Source organism: Stegostoma tigrinum, chromosome 3 (assembly GCF_030684315.1).
Source record: "Stegostoma tigrinum isolate sSteTig4 chromosome 3, sSteTig4.hap1, whole genome shotgun sequence".
In the NCBI taxonomy this organism is placed as follows: domain Eukaryota; kingdom Metazoa; phylum Chordata; class Chondrichthyes; order Orectolobiformes; family Stegostomatidae; genus Stegostoma; species Stegostoma tigrinum.
Genome location: NC_081356.1, coordinates 94,217,928 through 94,238,974, shown reverse-complemented (window position 1 = coordinate 94,238,974; position 21,047 = coordinate 94,217,928).

Here is a 21,047-nt window from a genome sequence, read left to right as displayed (position 1 = left end):
TTAAATAATAACTTAAGGAGAAACCTATTTACCACAAGAGATATATGAAAGCATAATTTGATATAATAGGGAATATTTGAGGTAAATAGTCTGGCATTATTTCGGAGGAGGATACCGAATGAGGGAGCAGAGAAAAAAAAGTATGTTGATAAGGTTAGTTAAGAAAGGGTGGGAGAAGGTTCAAAAAGATCTTAGATATTAGTGTAGACTACTTGGTCGAATGGGTTGCTTCTGAGCTGCATATTCAGCACACCAATCAAAAACAATGTGATGTTTCACTCAGCTGCTCCTACTGCTCATAATCTAATTTTGTACACAGGGAAAGATTTCTGTTTTCTGTTTGCATCAAAGTATTAAATGCAATTCTTCTATCATGCTTCTGATTTGATTGTAAATATGAAGAGGAAATGTTTCTACCACTTTGGGCTACTGATCTGAGCTTTTTCCCCCATGAGGAAATTTTAGGCAAAGGCCTGGCACAGCCTGATCAGCAGGAAGGGAAACCAGAATAGTCACTTCAGACAGCTCTTCCACACCTTATTATATTCAGACATATAACAGTGAGGAGGCCTGGCAGCAAGTCTTCCATCTGTCCTCTTGGCTATGGAAATTAAATGAAGCAGGAAGTGTAAAGAAGTAAATGGATTGATGGGGTGGGGGTTGGTGAGCAAGAAAAATATAAGAAAAAGTGTTTTACTTCAATTAATAAAACCAAGTTAAAAGCAAAACAGGGAAAATGGTTGCACTCTAATAAGTATGCCCTATGCCTTCAAATTCTACCCATGTATTGAAAAGTGAACATAGATCCAATACTTTGCGTCATTAGAGTACATTTGACAATGTGACTATGAGAAAAGGGCATTCTTCTCAGAGCGGAACACTTTCTTGGTGGTATGGTGGCATAGCCTAGTGTTGCCCAGAGTGGGACACACTCTCAGCAGCATGGCATAGCCTAGTGTAGCCCAGAGTGGGACACACTCTTGGCAGCATGGCATAGTCTAGTGTAGCCCAGAGCGGGACACACTCTCAGCAGCATGGCGTGGACTAGTGCATCCCAGAGCGGGACGCACTCTCAGCAGCACGGCATAGCCTAGTGTAGCCCAGAGCGGGACACACTCTCAGCAGCATGGCGTGGACTAGTGTATCCCAGAGCGGGACGCACTCTCAGCAGCACGGCATAGCCTAGTGTAGCTCAGAGCGGGACACACTCTCATCAGCACGGCATATCCTCGTGTTGTCCTGAGTGGGATACACTCTCGGCAGCACTGCGTAGGCTAGTGTATCCCAGAGCGGGACACACTCTCAGCAGCATGGCATAGCCTAGTGTAGCTCAGAGCGGGACACACTCTCAGCAGCACGGCATATCCTCGTGTTGCCCTGAGTGGGACACACTCTCCGCAGCACTGCATAGGCTAGTGTATCCCAGAGCGGGACACACTCTCAGCAGCATGGCATAGCCTAGTGTAGCTCAGAGCGGGACACACTCTCAGCAGCACGGCATATCCTCGTGTTGCCCTGAGTGGGACACACTCTCGGCAGCACTGCATAGGCTAGTGTAGCCCAGAGCGGGACACACTCTTGACAGCACGGCGTGGGCTAGGAAGTCTGGAGCAGGACATTTTTGATGGCATTTCAAGGGCTGGGAAGCCTGGTGTGGGACACACTTTGTGGCATGGCATGGGCTAGTGTAGTCCAGAGCAGGGCTCACTCTTGGCAGCATGGCATGAGCTAGTGTAGCCCAGAGTGGGACACTTTCAGTGGCATTTCATGGGTTGGGAAGGCCAGCACAAGACTCGGTGGTGGTCTGCTGTCGCAGTGGAGAAGGAAAAGCTGCACTCTCTTTAAGTTTCTTTATTTTGTTCTTATATATGAGCGACGATACACACTTTTGACTGCATTTTATATTGAAAGCATGAGGCAATAAAGGACATTCGGTAAAGAACTGAACCATATCCCTCTAATCTTTTATTCCACCATTTGGTCTGGCATTTTCAGCCTGGGCATGTCCTGTCAAGAAGGCAAGGATGCAGACAGGGGTGAGGCTGTTTCTCTAAAAATAACCCTAGTGACATCAGGCCGCATAAACCATAAACCCAAGCAACAAGTGGATTACGTAGCCCAATATCAAAAAGTAACTTATTTTTAGGTCAGTGACTGCTCCCAGTTCTGTATCATATTTATACTACACATAACTGTTATTATATATATTTAAGATGAGATTGATGCCTTTTAAAAGTGAAATATAGTTTATTTTTAGCACAGCTAACAGGGCGGCTGATGCTTTAATACTCTGGTGGAATTCTCTGAAGGAGTCCATGCCAGTTGAGTGGAATGCTGGGCCCCACTCTGTGTCTGCTACCTTGACTGTTCATGTCTGGTGCACAGCAAAAACAGTTGCTTCAGCTGTCGGTTCCAGATTATTTGCTTCGGTTTTGCTTTGATTTTGTTCTTCAGTGATGGAAAGAATGGGTTGAATATGGAAAGAATGGGTTGAATGTAGAAAAAATCCCAAGTATACTCAACACTGGTGCAAAGAAAATGTAAAGGAAAGAATATGACTAAAGAGACCAGTGCATGTAACAAGAGAGAAAGAGAGATAGAAAGAAATAGGACAAGCAAGTTCTACAAATGGTAACGGAAAGCGAATTGGCAAAACAGCAAAATGGCAGTGAGAATAAGAAAGGGAGGCACAGGATGCAACAAGATCGAGTGTGGGTAAAACAGAGCCTGAGAGGAAAGGACATTAAGCAGATAAGATCAGGCAAGACTCCTTCATGACAAGTTAGAATAGAACAGAAAATAGAAGGGAAAAAATTGATTACTGACATGAGAGACTGATAGTTCCAAGAACAGATGAAACAAAATTGGTGAGCGATGAAGAAATAAAATTGAGAGTGACGGGTAAGAATAAATATGATTAGCATTTAAAAGGATAAACAAGGTGATAGAAAATAGAAACAAGAATAAACCAATCAAATGTGAAACTCAATGAGGAATAATGGTAAAAATTTTGAATGAAAGATCAAGATTTAATGTGCGGATAGATGAAGGTGGAAGACAAGTTATAACATGAGTGTTGAACTGAAGACAGCAGAAGGACAGAATGCTCATGTGTGAATGCTTAAAATAAAACAAAAAAAACGCAAGGAATTGGTCATCAAGCAGGTACATAACTATAAAATAAGTGAGGAGTGGGGTTCCAGTGTGAGAATAACCTTTCTAAAATAAATTACACCTGTAATAAGTCAACTAATCTGTCCCTCTAAAGTGACACTGGTGGTTTTATGAACGCAAAATAACTAGGGATGAATTGATATCAATTCATTTCAACTAGAAGCAGAGTCCCTTTAGAAATCCCTCACAAATATTTTCGTCCCTTGGCTTGGTGAGTGTACTCCAGAGAGTCACACAGAAATAACAAGTGAAATCATGAGCAACATATAAATAAAGCATGGCTTCTTTGCATTCCATTGAAACGAATGAGTAATGAGACATCAGAAGAGCTACATTATTCTAACAGAATGACATCAACAATAAAATCTATCACTGCATTACAAGCATGTAACCTGCTCACACAACTGTATCTCTGAATTCTGTTGTTAATATCAAAGTTTTAATCTAATATTAATGTGATTAGTTTTATTTGTCGTTAACTGGACAATGATTCATTTCAATGTGCAATTTAAGTGAGAACAGTAATTGAGACCTGTACATGAGACTGAGAAGTTTTGTGAACTTTCCTGCTGGATCATTAATTCAAAATTTATTTTGCTTCTTTTCTCCTGAAGCTGTTTTTATTTTGTGGAAGCAGGAGAAAAACATTTGAATAAGTATCAGATATAAACAATTTAGAATGGCCTCTTGCTGGGACCATTTTAATTCATTATTCACTCATTCTCTCCCATCCTCTCAAGGGATACATTTTTTAACCAATTTAGACTGACACTGACTTTTCTGAGCGTTAACAGGTGGAGTAATGCTTCTCAGCTGAAGCTATTGACACATAATGGAACAGCCATTCTTCATGAGCAGGCTTAGAGAATGTATGTTAGTAGGCTTTCTGAATATGAGTATGACAATCAAACATGATCCTGCCAAATTATGAGAACTTAGGACTTTCCACCTGTACTCTGAATGACTTAATAGTGTAGTCTCTCCGTCAGAAGTAGCATTTCAGTTTCCTTATATTTATCACACTGAGTACTTATCTCTCATGAAATCAACCGATGCTGAAATCTCTGTGAGGAATACAGGATAATGCACGGGAGCAGAAAATTTGATTGATTATTCACAATCCAGCCTAGGGATGCTGAGGTCATCTGACATACTCACCATAGCCAGCAATGATTCTCCAGCTCAAACATATTAGAGATCAAAGCTGGATGTTTCCTGTTTCACTTAATTTAGAATTACACCCCAGGATGCATTTATCCAGTGAAAATTTACAAGAATCCATTGTAGCAAACATTTTCTTTATTTCATGTTTTCTTAACAAAGAAAACTTTCTAAGTATATAAATGTTACGCTACAGTGAAATACTTTCCCTATCATAAGAACATGCAAACATAGGAATAGGTCATTTGGCCCTCAGGCCTGCCCCATCATTCAATGCCATCGTGGCTGACTGAACTTCAATGTCTTTTACTTATCCCATCTCCACTATGAGTAATCAGAAATCTCTACTTTAAACATACTCAAAGACTGAGTTTCAATTGCCCTCTGTGGCAGACAGTTCCAAAGGTTCACATAGAATCCCTACAGGGTGGAAGCAGGCCACTCAGCCCATCGAGCCCACACCGACCCTCCGAGGAGCATCTCACTTAGACCCACCCCATACACCATCCCTGTATTTTTCACCTTAGATCCTATGGACAGTTTAGCATAGCCAATCCTCACCTGCACATCTTTGACAGCAGGAGCACCCAGAGGAAACCCATGCTGATGTGGGGAGAATGTGCACACTCCAGTTGGCTGAGGCTGGAATCAAAACCGGGTCCCTGTCGCTGTGTGGGAGCAGTGCTAACCACTGAGCCACTGTGCCACCCCAGAACTGAGGAAGGGTCATCAGGCCCGAAATATTAAATCTGATTTTTTTTTCACAGATGCTAATCAGTCCTGGTGAAGTTTACCAGCCACTTCTGTTTTTGATCCTGTTTTACAGCAGCCACAGTTCTTTCAGTTTTTATTACTGAATAAAGAGAAGTGGTTCCTGGCATTCAACTGGGGAAGTTTAATGACAATGCGTAATCTAATCCTAACAAATATCCACTAACTCTTATCTCCTGATGGAAAGTTTAACATAGAAAACTGAATGATCCTGAAAGTATTTAGATACAACCTCTCAAAGATTTTCTAAGCTTGCCAGTTATTAGTCAATTAGAGCTTGTTACACTCCATGGATGATTAGGTGATTCTGGTAGATTGAGAGATATGCCAGGCTATGAGGTTGCAGATTTGTGTAGGAGACAAATTCTGCTGCTACTGATGGCTCACAGCACCTTGTAGATGTCCTGTCTTAAGTTGTTGGGTCTGTCCAAAGTTGTCCCGTTTAGTATGGCAATAGTGCCAATTACTACTGTAAATGTAGTTAAAGGCTCAGCTTCCACAACCCTCCATGGCAAAGAATTCCAAAGGTTTGCAGCCCTTTGAGTAAATATAAAATAATGTAATGTGATACACAAGATCATGTCTTTTCATCATGAAGATACAAAGTCATCTCCCCAAGGATGGTGCGATGGTTATGATACTGATACTGTCAAATACCCGATGCATCCATGCAAGGCAGATTGGTGAGGACGAGGTCAAGTATGGCTTTCCCTCTTGTTGTTTCCCTCACCACCACGCACACCCAGTTTAGCAGCAATGTTCTCGGTCTCAACCAGCTTAATCAGTAGTACAGCTGCTGAGCCACTTTTGATGATTGACATTGAAATTCTCCAGTTAGAATCCATTCTGCACCTTTGCAACCCTCACTGTTCAATATGAAGGAGTACTGTTCCTTCAGTCAAGGGAGGGTGGTATGCGCTACTCGGCAGAAGGTTTCTGTGTTCCCTTGCCCATGTTTGACGAGACACCATAAAACTTCATAGTGGCCTGTGTCAATATTGAGGACTCCCAGGACAATATCTTACCTCAGTGTTGCATCTATGCTGGGCCTATCTGTGGTAGGATATGACATATCTAGGGATAGCGGTGGTGGTGTCTGGGACATTGTAAATTATGATTCTGTGAGTGTGGCTCTGTCAGGCTCCCATTCAGCTCTGCCAAATTTTACATTAGTTGCCATATGTTTGTAAGGGGGACTTTGCAATGTCAACAGGACTATTTTTGACGTTGTTGTTTCCAGCAATTGGGCAATTCTCAGGTTACTCTCTCAGTTTTGTGATTTCTTTCAAACATTGCACAAATTGGGATAACTGAGTGGGCTACTATGCTAATTCAAAGGATAATTAAAAGCCAATCCATTGCTGTGGGTCTATAGCCACATGTAGGCTAGATCGGATAAGGAAAGGATATTTCTTTCCCTTGTGAACCAGATGATTTTATTTTCAGGAAAATCAACAGTGGATTCTTAATTCCAGTAGATACTTAATACCAGATTTTTCGTGAATTCAAATTCCACCATCTGCCATGATTAGATTCAAACCCTGAACCCCAAGTTCATTTCATGGGTCTCTAGATGAACATAAAAGTGACAATGTCACTAGACCATCACCCCTCAAAGGGAAAAATAAATAAGAAGAGTAAACAGGTTAAATGAAGAGAAACCTTTCCTGCTAGATGCCAAGTGGAGAACAAAGTGGCCTGCTTTAAAAATTTAAGCCATACATTTCTAGCGTGAAATTAGCAACCACTTCTATATGCAATTGGTCATATATATTTGGAAATATGCAAACAGCAATTCAGGCTGGCTTATTTTTGTGAACCAAAGGTAAAAAGAAATATGAGGCAAAGGTGGATATGTCAAGTTAGATCTACTCATTGAATGGTCCAACAGACTTGAGGATCTAATGTTCCAATGTTTCAATCTTCTTATGTAACTTTCATCTGATCATTATGCAGGCATTCTTAAAAAAAAAAATCAATTCAAGTTAAAACTTTCCTTCCCTTGGGGGGAAATATGTGCTGTGTGTGTTTCAATTGGTTTAAAAGATCCAGACAATGCTAGTAAAACGTTTTATAAACATATTGCTGGATGAGAATGAGTCAGAGGACATGAACCTTTAAAAATTCAAAGAGGCAGACGATGACATAATTGTCGGTACGTCAAAATGTGAGTATCTTTCAGAAACCCAGAGCCAAATGTCAACAAATGACATTTGAAGCTTTGAAATACTAAGAGATCATGATCTAACCTAAATGAAAATGAGTGAGGCTATTCCGTGAATTACATAAGGTTGCAATGGATGTAAGATGCATTTCAGCAGATTTGAGAATACAGTTATGAAACTCATTCTCCTGCTACAGCACAGCGAAACATAGGAAGTAATTGCTACTACAGGTGAATCAGTCACAGGTATCTATACTGTATTTTTGTTTCTTTTTCATTCACATGATATTGTTATTGCTTTTTAGAATGGCATTTATTGTCTATCACTAATTACCCTGAGGATGCTGTTGTGAGTTGCCTCCTTGAACCCTTGGTGTTGCAAGCATACCCACCATTCCGGTAGGAATCAAGTGGTGTGTTCGGATGTTATTTAGCTTCATGACTGCTTTTTGGAGTTGAACTCACCAAGCAAGTGGGGAGTTTAATATCACATTCCTGGAGATGCCATGATCATGAGGAATAGGCTTTGGGGTGCAGTTAGTCAATACAGAATTCCAAGACTTTGGCCCTCTCCTATAACCACCGTTGTAACTATATGACTGGTGTAGTTCACTTTGTGGTCAATGGTAGCACCCAGGCTGTTGATAGTAGGGGATTCAATCACACTATTGCCATTGACCGTCAAGGGACAATGGTACATTCTCTCTTATTGAGGATAGTTATTGCCTGGCACTTGGATGGTGAAAATGCACCTTGAAACATATCAGCATAAGTCCATGTGGAATGGGAGGGGAAGTTGAAATGACTCTCGAGTGGGAGGTAAAGTTGTTTAGTGCAAACCAAGCATAGGTGTTCTGCAAAGAAGTCCCCAAGCCTCCGCTGGGGTTCCCCGATGTAGAGAGGGCTACAATGGGGCAGTGGATGCAGTATACCACATTGGCAGATATGCAGGTGAACATTTGCTTGATATGGAAAGTCTTCTTGGGGCTGGGATGGGGGTGAGGGAGGAGGTGTGGGGGCAGGTGGAGCACTTCCTGCGGTGGCACAGGAGGGGAGTGTGGAGTGGACAAGGGAGTCCCAGAGAGAGTGGTCTCTCCGGAAAGCAGATAAGGGTGGGGAGGGAAAAATGTCTTTAGTGGTGGGGTCGGATTGCAGATGGCAGAGGATGATGCGTTGGATCTGGAGGTTGGTGGGTTGGTACATGAAGATGAGGGAGATTCTGTTTTGTTTTTTTTATTTCAGGGAGGGGGTGTGAGGGTGAAATACTGCATCCGCTGTTCCCATTATGGCCTCCTCTACATCGGGGAAATCAAGCAGAGTCTTGGGGACTGCTTTGCAGAACACCTACACTCGGTTTGCACTAAACAACTGTACATCTCAGTCACGAGCCATTTCAACCCCCCCCCTCCCATTCCTCAGATGTCATGTCCATAGTGGGTCTCCTGCAGTGCCACAACATTGATACCCAAAGGTTGCAGGAACAACAACTCATATTCCACTGGGAACCCTGCAGCCCAATGGTATCAATGTGGACTTCACAAGTTTCAAAATCTCCCCACCCCCTACCGCATCCCAAAACCAGCCCAGCTTGTCCCTGTCTCCCTAACCTGTTCTTCCTCTCACCTATCCCCTCCTCTCACCTCATGCCCCACCCCCATCTCCTCCCTACTAACCTCATCCCGCCCCCTTGACCTGTCCGTCCTCCCTGGACTGACCTATCTCTTCCCTACCTCCCCACCTACACTCACCTTTACTTTCTCCATTCCCCCCTCTTTGACTGGTCTGTCTCCTCTCCACCTGTTTTCTCTTCTAACCATCTTCTGTGCGCCTCCCCCTCTCTCCCTGTTTATTTCAGAACCTCCTTCCCTTCCCCATTTCTGAAGAAGGGCCTAGGCCTGAAATGTTAGCTTTCCTGCTCTTATGATGCTGCTTGCACTGCAGTGTTCATCCAGCTCTACGCCTTGTTATCTCAGATTCTCCAACATCTGCAGTTCCTACTGTCAATGAAACAGCTGAACTTGGTTGAGCCGAAGATAATACCCTGAGGAAATCTAGTAGTGATATCTTGGGGCTGGGGTGATTGACCTGCTGCATGACAACCTTTGTGCTAGGTATGACTTCAACCAGCAGAGATATTTTTTCCCCTGATTGTCAGTGATTCTAATTTTGTTTGGGATCTTGATGCCACACTCCATGAAATGTTGCTCTGATGTTAGGGGCATTAACTGTCATCTCACCTATGGAATACTGTGAACAGTTTTGGACTCCTCACCTAAAGGAAGATATATTGATGTTCGTGATCTCAATGGGCTGAACTTCTGTTCCTATGTGTTATGGTCTTATAACGACGTCAGGATCTAAATGGCCCCAGCAGAACTCGACCTGGGTGTCAGTGATCAGGTTATCGTGAAGAAAGTACTGCATGATAGTACTGTTGATGACAAGTTCTGTCACTTCACTAATGATTGAGAGTAGACCGACGGGAAAATAATAGGCAGGTTTGAATACGTTCTGGTTTTTGTGCAGATGCCAGTATTGTAGCTGCACTGGAGCAGTTTGACTAGAGGTGCACCTAGTCCTGGGAGCTCAAGTCTTTGGTGCTATTGCTTGAATGTTGTCAGAGCCCATAGGATTTGCAGGATCCAATGCCTTCAGCCATTTCTTGATATCACATGGACTTTCATTGGATAATCCTGGAGTGTCTTCAGGAGGCCAAGATGGATCTTCTATTCGGCACTTATTGTTAAAGATGGATTCAAGTACTTCAGCCTTGTCTTTAGCTCTGATGTGCAGGACTCCCTAACCATGAACTTAGGGATATTTCTGGTACCTTTGCCTACTGTTAATTGTTGAATTATTCACCGAAAATTATGGTGGTCACTAAATGTGGCAGAAATGCAGAAATCTGATCTGTCCATTGTGGGATTCATTATCCCTGATCAAATGCTTCTGCTGTTCGGCATGTTTTGTAGCCCCATGAGGTTAACACTTCATTTCAGACATGTCCTGGTGCTGCTCCTAGCATGTCCTTCTGCATTCTTTATAGAAACCCAGGGTGGAACTCCTGGCTTAATTGTAATGGTGGGGTGGGGGATTTGTCAGATACGAGGGGTCCATCAATTGCCCATAGTGCCTCACAGTTACTCAATTTTGTCTTGCCAAATCTGTTCAAAGTCTATCCCCTTTGCAGGTTTCAGTGCCACACAACATGAAGGAAGATAATGGGAAGATGAGGCTTCCTCTTCTCGAATACTGGGCAGTGGTCAATCCAAATGATACTGTCCTGGGTGGATGCTTCCGCACCAGGTAGTGTGTGAGTGTCAGGTTAAGTCAATTTTTCCAAATTTTTGATTCCCTTATCATTTGCTGCAGACCCAGCTATGTTCTTTCAAACTCAACGAGCTCAATCAGTAGTGGTGTTTCTGAGGCATTCTTGCTGATGGACTTTGAAGGCACCCTTCAGAGTATGTTCAGTGCCCTCGTCACTCTCAGTGATTCCTCCAAGTAGTGTTTACCATGGAGGAAATAAATACAGACTCATCCTGGTTTGGTGGGGTGGGGAGTGGTGGAGAAGGAGAGAAGAACGTTATATGGTATTAAATATGAGGTTTCCATGCTCATGTTTGGCTTGATGCTATGAGACATGGACTTCATGGTGCCCAGAGAAAATTCTGAGAAATCCTAGGTCAACTCCTTTCTAACTGTACATCACCATGCTGCCACTCTGCTGGGTCTGTGCTTCCAGTGGGAGATGACATATCCAGGGATGGTAATGGTGATATCCAGGACATTGTTTGTAAGGTATGATTGCATGAATATAATTATGACAGACTGTTGTTTGACTAGTCCGTGGGACTAGTCTCCCAATTTTGCCTCTAGTTCCTAGATGTCAGTAAGGCAGAAATCAGGGTCGGTAGGGCTGTGTCTGCCATTTTTGTTTCCTGTGCATAGGCCAATGCCAGGTTCCCATCTGGTTTTTTCCCTTTCTTTGGATTTTGTCATGGTTTTCATAAACTGAATGTCTTGCCGGGCCACTTGCAAAGATAACTGAGGGTCAATGACTTTGCCGTGGGCTTGGAGTCATCTGTAGGCTAGACCAGGCCACTATCTGCCTTGGTGAAATTTGTGACTAGGTTCCCAGGACATTACTATCTGGTAGCTCAGCTATGACACCAGCTGATTTTGTTTAGTATTTTCTGTTCGTGATTACTAATGCAGTGACATTACCACCAAGCTACTACATCACCCAAGAAGTCCTCTTTCAAATTTTCATATTGACAGTTACCTGTGAATTGGCATAAATCATTCATAAAGTAGTCAATGAATCCCTGGTTTCACCAATTATACCTTACCAGATCAAAAGTGAGGTTTTGTTTCAAATTGAACTTGGATGGCACAGTGGCTAACACAGCTGCCTCAGAGTGCCAGGGGCCTGGGTTCAATTCAGCCCATGGGTGACTGACTGTGTTGAGTTTGTACATCCGAATGGGTTTCCTCCCAAGGTCCAAAGATGTGCAAGTTAGTTGGATTGGTCTTGGGAAATATAGGGGACGGGTTGGTTCTGGGTGGGATGGTCTTTGTAGGGTTGGTGTGGACTGATGGGTCAAATGGCCTGCTTGCACGCTGTAGGGATGTTATGTGTTGAAGTCTGTGATTACATTGTTGAATGCTGAAGTTTCTTCTGTCATGATTTTTCTGTTTCTGTGTAAATATGCTGTAAATTGTTCTTTGCCTGGCTGTGTACAGAGGCCTGAAGCAGTAGAGTATTTGCTAAACTATCAGTACAACTGAATCCAGTCAATAGCCTAAATCAAAAGGACCTGGTAGAGAGTTATTTTACCATCCTCAGTGAATTTGCTACGTGGACCATGGTGGATGAAGTACTCCTTTTCTTTCTTGCATTTTTTTTAGCTTTTGTAGGTGCTTCTATTCTTCATAGTTAATTGTCTGATTTCCTCTTTCGTATGGTTATGCCTTTCTGAAAAGCTTTCTGATTGTCAGGATTAGTCACACTGCACTGTAGCTGGGCTTTACTGCTGGTGTTTACTGCCCCACGACACCTCATTAACTATATAACATGTTGCTATGGTGCCCAATAATCTGATGACAGCCAATTCTCCAATTTACTGTAGTTGAAAGTATTCATCAAAGCCAGGACATCAGTGGATTCCTGGTACCAGCATCACATTGAAAAGATCATTGTGTACTTGGGTAAAAATTGGCTGTCCAGAACTGCCCTGCGTTATTTGTGACATTTGTCCAGATATGGCAGATAATAGGAAATTGGTGGGGAGGTACCTGCAGGTCCTGGTAAATAGAGTGGTGCAAAAGAGTAGTGTCCTGTTACTCCAGGATTGGCAGAAAAGGTCACAATAGCAGACCAATGTTGCTATCTGTGACAGTGTAATTTCAACCATCCGAGACTAAGTGTAATAAGAAGGTCAATGATGTTTTCCTCTCCACCGGAGTGATTACTACTACCTTCTCTCTGTTGCCTCACCATCACACTATCTCTGCTACTACACCTACCTTCCACCAAGCTCTACCTGTGTCACTATTGCAAGCTCTTTCTTGCTGTCACCCCTAGCCCTCGCCTCTGGGACTACCAACTCTGCATGGCCTCTGTGCTATCAACACTCTCAATCGGAAAAACTTTCCACCTTCCCCCATCTGCACTAGGAGTAACCACTGCACAATTCTCTATAAGCTGAGGATCCTGACGATGACTGCACAAACAGCTGGCGGATTATGCCAAAGCCCTGGGGATGATATCATACACTGTCATTGATTTACTTTGCTGGAATATCCCCAACTGAAAGTTGCCTTCCTTCTCTTGACTGAGGACCGCTTCCCTTATACATTGAAACATGACCATTTGATTGAAACACATGCAGTGTACTTGCCACATGCACTGCTGGCACACCATGCAGGTGTGACACTATCATAGCACAGTGCTGTACTGGAACAAGTCCATCCCCTTGACTGATAATTGCTGACAATCAGAACAAGCAACCCGGCTCTGTGTCCACACAGAACGGCAAGGTTAGACAGACCACTATGAGCCTGTTAATTCTGGTTGAAGGGGAAAGGTAAGGCGGGAATAAGGCAAAACAAAGTGTGGAGCTAAAGGAAGACAGCAGACCAGGCAGCATCAGAAAAGCAGGAAAGCTGACGTTTCGGGTCAGGACCCTTCTTCAGAAATGGCCCATTTCTGAAGAAGGGTCCTGACCCGAAACATCAGCTTTCCTGCTTCTCTGATGCTGCCTGACCTACTGTCTTCCTCTAGATTCACACTGTTATCTCTGACTCCAGCATCAGAAGGTCTTACTATCTCCAAGACAAAACGGAGATGCTTTAACCATCTAGATAAGCTCAATGTGAGAACAGTAGGACAGCAGGTAAGGATACCTGGTCCAATACATGAAATGGGTGCCTGGCCCTTTGCAAAAAAGTGCCCTTATAGCAGTATTCCAGTGGATTGGAGATGAGCCCCGATAGAGTGAGTTTGGAATATGTCAAGAAAATCCATGGACATGAGTGGGTGCACTCGCTGCGGAAGGACATCTCAGCCAATATTCCCAATGTTCTCCGTACATTGCCCAACAGTTGAAAATTTCCACCCAAAGACACAGATGAAGTGGAGGCAGAGAATTGAAGGAAGCAAGTTATACCATCAATGGAGAATTTCTATCAACTAAGGCATTGAAAAAGACAACAGTAACATAACCCTGTAAACCCTGAAAGTTCTCTTTACTAATATCTGAGATCTGATACCAAATTAGGAGCATTATTTCACAGAGTAGTCAAGCAACAGCCTGATAGAGTCATACTTGCGTAAGGATACTTTACAGATAATACCCCAAGCAATGGCATCATCAGCCCTAGATAAGTCTTATTCCATCAGTACAACTGATCCAGCAGAGTTGATGGCACATGATGCGTAGCTAAAAGGAGTTGCCTTGGAGCTTCAACAATGGTTTAGGACTCCTTGAAGTCCATGGCATCTAGTTAAGCAAGGGCAAGAAATACTGCTGATTACCATATACTGAATCTTCAGCCAATGAATGGGTACTGCCTTGGCGTTAAGTGCCACATAGAGAGAGCACCTAGAGTGGCAAAGTCACAAAATGTTCTCTGGGTGGGCTGTTTCAATGTCCAAAAGTGGCCTGAAGCATCACTACTAACTGAGATGGTTGAGTCCAAAAGAACAAAGATATTAGACTAGGCCTGTGGCAGGTGGTGAAGAATCCAATGATTGGGAACAACATACTTGACTTCATCCTCACCAATCTGCCTGACACATCTGTCCATGACAGTATTTATAAGAGTGGGCACTGCACACTGTGGAGACAAAGTACCATATTCACATTGAGAGTACCCTCCATTATTTTGTGCTTGCTAAATGAGATAGACTTCAAACAGATCTTGCAACTCAAAACTGGTCATCCATGAGGTGTTGTGGGCCTTCAGCAGCAGCAGAATTGGATTCCAACATAATTTGCAACCTCATGACCTAACAAATCCTCTATTCTAGCATTACCATTAAGCAAGGGGATCAACAATGGTTCAATGAAGTATGCAGCAGGTCATGCCAACAGCAGCATTGCACATACCAAAAAATGACGTATCAACAGAATGAAGTGACAAAACAGGACTACATTCATGCTGGAGCGCTTAAGCATCTTGAAGATCCATACCACAGAAAAAGGCCCTTCAGCTCATCACTTCCATGCTGTTCAAAAACAATCCCCCAACATTTCTAATCTCAATTTAGAACACTTGGTCCATAATTTTGAATGCCTTGGTAACACAAGAGCACATATAGGTACTCCTTCATGTTATGAAAGCTTCTGCCTCCACCACCCTTAACGGCAGTGAGTTCCAGAATCCCATAACCCTTTTGGATGAAAGATATTTTTCTCATATCTGTTCAAAACCTCTTGCCATTATCTTAAATCTATGCCCCCTCGATCAAGGGGAAAAGTTCCTTTCAGTCTACCCCACCAATGTCTCTCATAATTTGTTACATCTCAATCATGACCCATTTCTATCTCCTCTTCTCCAAGGAAAGCAGCCCAAGTCTATTCAAGAGATAGTAGGAACTGCAGATGCTGGAGAATATCAGAAGGGTCTCGGCCTGAAACGTCAGCTTTCCTGCTCCTCTGATGCTGCTTGGCCTGCTGTGTTCATCCAGGTCTACACTTTGTTATCCAAGTCTATTCAATCTGTTTTCATAACTAACGCTCAAGTCTTTGAGCAACATTCTGGTAAAATTCCTTTTTACCCTCTCCTGTGTAATCACATCACTCCTATAATGTAGTTTTCAGAACCGTACACATTAATGTAGCTGTGGTCTAACCACAGACAGAGCTCAGAGATTCTACAACCAACGACCAGATCTAAATTGTGCAGTTTTGTCACATTCAGTGATGAACTATTGCGGACAATGAATCATTTCTCTGCAGGAGGTAGCTCCACAAACATCCTTTCCCTTAATGATGGGGGAGCCGAGCAGATCACTGCAAAATATAGGGCTGAACCACATGCAACTATATTCACTCAAAAGTCCCAGTTGGATGATCCCAGTTGTCATTCTCCAAAGGTCCCCAGCAAAAAAAAATGCCAGTCAATAGCAAATTTGATTCACTCCATGTGATAGCTTAAACAGCTGCTGGAACTGGATACTGCAAAAGCTATGGACAGTAACAACATCCCAGCAATCATACCAAAGACATTTGTTCCAGGACTTGCTGCAGTCCTAGCCAACATAGCCCAACAATTCTGGCATCTACCCAACAAAATGGAAAATTTCCAGTTATATCCTGGACACAAAAAGGCCGAATCCAACCAAGCCAATTAATGCCCAATCACTCCACGCCCAACCATCAGTAAAGTGATGGAAGACATCATTAACAGGATATCAAACAACACTTGTGGAGCAATGAACTGCTCATCAATGTTGTTTTGTTTCCACTTGGAACATTCAGCACCTTAACTCTTTAAGACCTTTGTTTAAATTAGGATGAACAATGTTGAATTCCAGAGGTGAGGTATGAGTGACTGACCTTGACATCAAGGCCACATTTCACTGAACATCAGCTATCTTAGCTCCAGGGCATCTGTGCAGGAGCTCCTGAGAATTTTGTCCCATGCCCAACCTTTTGACCTGCTTCATCAATTACCTTTCCTCCATTATAAGGTCATAAATGGAATGTTTGTTGATGACTGCATAATATTCAACATCATTTGAGAATTCTTAGATATATAGCAGTCCTTATCCAAACGCAGCAAGACCTGGACAATATCCAACCTTCAGGGGACTAAATGCAAATAACATTCACTCCACAAACATGCCAACAATACCACCCCACTAGGAGAGACTCTGACCACTATCCCTTGATATTTAATTGCTGAAACCCCACTATCAACATTCGGGGGATTACTATTGACAAGAAACTGAAGTAACTAACTGAATTATACGAATACTGCGGTTACGAAAGAGTTCAGAGACAAGGAATCCTACAATGAGGAAATTGCCTCTTGATTCCCCAAAACCTGTCCATTTTCAAGAAGGCCCAAGTCAGGAATATGATGGTATAATCTCCCCTTGCTTTGATAAGTGCTACCCCAACAACGTTCAGATATTTAACAACATGCGAGGCAGGGCAGAGTACTTGATTGGCACGACATCCCTAATATTCACTTCTTCCAACATCAATGCATAGTAGCAGCAATGTGTACCATCTACAAGATTCATTGCAGAAATTCATCAAGGCTCCTTAGACAGCAACTTCCAAACCCATGTCTACTGGGAGGACAAGGACAAAGACTATGCAGCAAATGTATGGGAACACCACACTTTAAGCTCCCATCTAAAATACTCACTATCCAGACTTGGAAATATTCTTTCAGCACCACTAGGGCAAAATCTTGGAACTCCCCCACTAACAATATTGTGGGTGTATCTAAGCCAAATGGACTGCAGAGGTTCAAGAAAGCAACTCACCACCATCTTCTCAAGGGCATCTATGGATGGGTAATAAATTCTGGTTCAGCCAGTGTCGCCCACATTAAGAATTTTTGGATAGCTCTGAATGCTACCCTCTATGACAGCTCCTTGATGGGCGGTCATGTAAGGAGTATCCATAAACAAATCAGTTGATGGGATATGGCGCAAAGTTACAGATGGTAACATTTATGACTTTGGTTAAAGCAGTTTGGTACTATATATAGAGCAGAAAATGAACTCGAAGATGAGGATAAAACAGTTGCAGAGCGATGAACCATCAGATCAAACAGAGACTGGAAATCAGAAAGTAGCCAGAGAAAATGAATGGGTTGAAGTTGGGTGTAAATTAATTAAAATATTTGCACGTATAATTACTTGTTCATATTCTGCAACTGTGAACTGTTATTGCAGGTTTAACTAGGCACTATATACTTCTAACTTTGTTACTCATGGCATACTTGCCTCACCAGCTATTATAGAGTATATTCTATGCAGCAATAAATCAAAGGAGCTTCAGTTAACATTCAGAATCATGTAATGTTAAGGAGTTTCTCAACATTGCTCTGGTTATATGCACTGTTCAAGATGCCAGCGAAGCCTGCACAGGAGCCGTCAGACACTGATCATTGTTTTGTGCTTAGTCAGCTGATTTCAGTCCACATACAAGTGCAGTTTTGATTGGGCTTTTGTGATGTGGTGATACTATCCCCACCTCTGAGCTAGTAGAAGGAGGTTCAAGCCCAACCTCCTCCAGAGGTGTGTCTTAACATTTCTGAACAGGTTGATTACAAAAAATGTACAAGTGGTGAGTGACAGTTGTTTTCACTGTTTTTAAGTAATGAGGGAGCTATTTCTGTTTCAATGACTCTGCTGTTCAAAGTTACTAGATCAGATATGTTTAGGACAGGGCTCAGTGATGATGTTCAACTCATTAGCTATGTGTATTCACTGTGCTTTGTCATCAGCTTTCTCTTAATATCACAATGACATCGACTCAGGACCGTGAGTTCCTGTCACGAGTCTTCATTTGACTAAACAGGCTAAATTCCCTCACACAGATCTTTGGACATCCCATGGGGTATGGGATCTGGACAGCAGGATGTGTTCCTTTTCCTCCACTGTTCTACCTCATTAAGGCATTTTGAGTCAAAGCCATGACACTGCTTGATGGACATGATGTCATCATCCTAAAAGATTGGTAGCAAGCTCATCCCTGTAATTAGTGTCAATACTGCAATGCTTCAAGAAGATTCACAGCGCCTTTGAAGTGTTTTCTTTATCCTCCTTTAGAAAGTTGACCATGTGAAAGTTGAGACTACAGAACTAAGCAGGGAAGATAAATTTTGCCAGTTGTGTTGCATTGCCCCATAGCATTTGATTTTACAGGTGATTTTCTTGGATGTTTGTGGAACTGGCTTCGAGACGTGTTCATTCAACTGTCCTCCCAATGAATCCAGATCTTGTGACAAAGGCCACAGGTGGAATTTGTCTAATGATCTATAAGTCGCTGGCCTCACCACAGTATAGAAATGTGATGGTGATGGCAGAACTGTACATTAGGAGTTTTGTTGACTTACAAAAGTCTTTGTTTTCCAATGCTCGCTGCCATAATTTGTAGAAAACTGAGCTTGTGCAGTGGATACAATGTTGGATCTCCTTGTCAATGCTGAATTCTTGAGAGAAGTGGCTGTCAAGGTAGGGGGAGTGCTCAATGTATTCCAGAGTTTTCTTCAAGATGTATGGGAAGTGGAATATGTGGTTGACCAGGTGTGGGTTGTTACATCTATTTTTTAAAATACAATATTCAAGGACAGGATCTTTTTTTTTAATGTAAAGAGATCAAAAGTAATTTGAAAATCATTTGCACAGTAATCATCATCAAATCATAGACCATGTATGGTAGTCAGTTTAGGTTTGACATAGAGAAGACTGAGGATAGAGTTTTCCATTTAGATAGTTTTATTATTGGCACCACAGGGAAAGTGATTTTTAATGAAGTGAATAGTCACTGTCAGATTGATTGTAAACAGTATAAGCGTGATCACACATCCTTTCTTGATCCCAACGGGGATTTTGAAGGCATTTGATTCATATCTCTAATTAAAGATAATTACAGTCTGAAACAATTGCGGATTTTAATGATTTAGATCAAATTCTATGCGGTATAATCCATAGAGCCTCATGGTTTACCGAGTCAAATGTTTTTGGTTCGGGTGATGTATGTAGTGAAGAGTTCCTGTTGTTGTCCACATCTTGTCTTGGATTTGGATCAAATTTGGAAATGGTTCTGGTTGGCCTAATATTTCACAGTGTCTCTGGAAATGTTTCTTCATTAAAGTAAGGAGCAATTCAAGAGAATGTGTGACACAAGTGAAGTAACTGTAAACTTTCCACAGAGTGATTTATCTTTCTTTTTGAAGATAGTTGCTACTGGCGCATTCCAGAAGTTGAGATAGGGAGTAGAATTATTTTTCATCCTAAATCAGTAGGATGGAGTTTTGATGTGATCGGAAGTCCAAAAGCTATTTTTGAACTTACTGTCAATGTCAAAAATGCACCAAGAAAATGGCTACTTGCATAAAGTATTCGAGGACTTGGTGCCAGTGAAATCATATCTAACATGAGTCAGAACTCTCAGTAAATGAAAATGGAGAAAGTAATCAAAATTTCATTCAGGAACCAAGTCAAATCAACAGTAAAGAGCAGAGTGAGTGGCTTTGGCCAGTGTTGGTACTTTAGCACAAAGCACAAGGTGTCAAATGACTGAAAAAGATATATTGGCTGGAAACTTACATATTTCAGATGAACTACACTTTAATTGCACCAAAAGACAGCTGATAAGAGGCTCAAGAGATTATTTTCATATCTGAATAATCACTAGGAAGCATTTCCTGGAAGGATGTAAGAATGATACCTGTAAGCCTTCAATCTGATAGCAGGTTTCCTGTCAAATGATCAATTGCAAGAACATTTCATACAACAGATACAATTCTTACAGCATTATTAGTAACCAAACCAAGTTTGAATTATCTTTGTAAAAGATATGTAATATATTATTTTTAAGAATTGCTTAATGAACTTCCTTTAGGCAAAGAATCTAGACTCCTGTTTCATTTGTTAGATAATGTTGAATTACTATATATGCAGTGTGTATCAAAAGAATAAACAATTAGTTGCTGCAAAGAAGTGGAAAAGGTAACCAGGGCTCCTACTGTGGAATACAAAATTTTATTTTTGGATAGAACAAAATGAACTTAATGAAACAACTGTCTTCTTGACATTCAATGTATTAGAGAAATAAAGTCTCTCATGCATTTCCCATGGGAAACAAAAGAGGTTGGGAAGGGTGGAGTGTAATTGAGATAGCATCTAAATCAGATCAGGAGCGAGCAAACCAACTGACATGTAAATTCTGAAATGGATGGCATGTAAAGCAGGTACCCAATGCAAAATTACCCATTTGGTATTTCCGTCCATTTTGATCTAGCAAGCTATTCAACAGCACAGAGATTTGGATGCGGAGACCAAATAAATTGAGCTGAATTTGCTGATCACAACAAGACTGATAGGAAAGTAAGTTGTCAAGAGGAGATAGAGATAGAGAGTCTGCAATTGTACGTTGGCAGGTTAAGTGAGTGGGCAAAAAAAGGGTGGAGTATAATGTGGGCAAATAAGAAATCATTTTTTACAGAGACAATTGAAAAACAATTTATTTAAAAGGAGAAAGATTGCTGGGCTCAGTGTTAGAGAGGGGTCTGTCCTGCTACA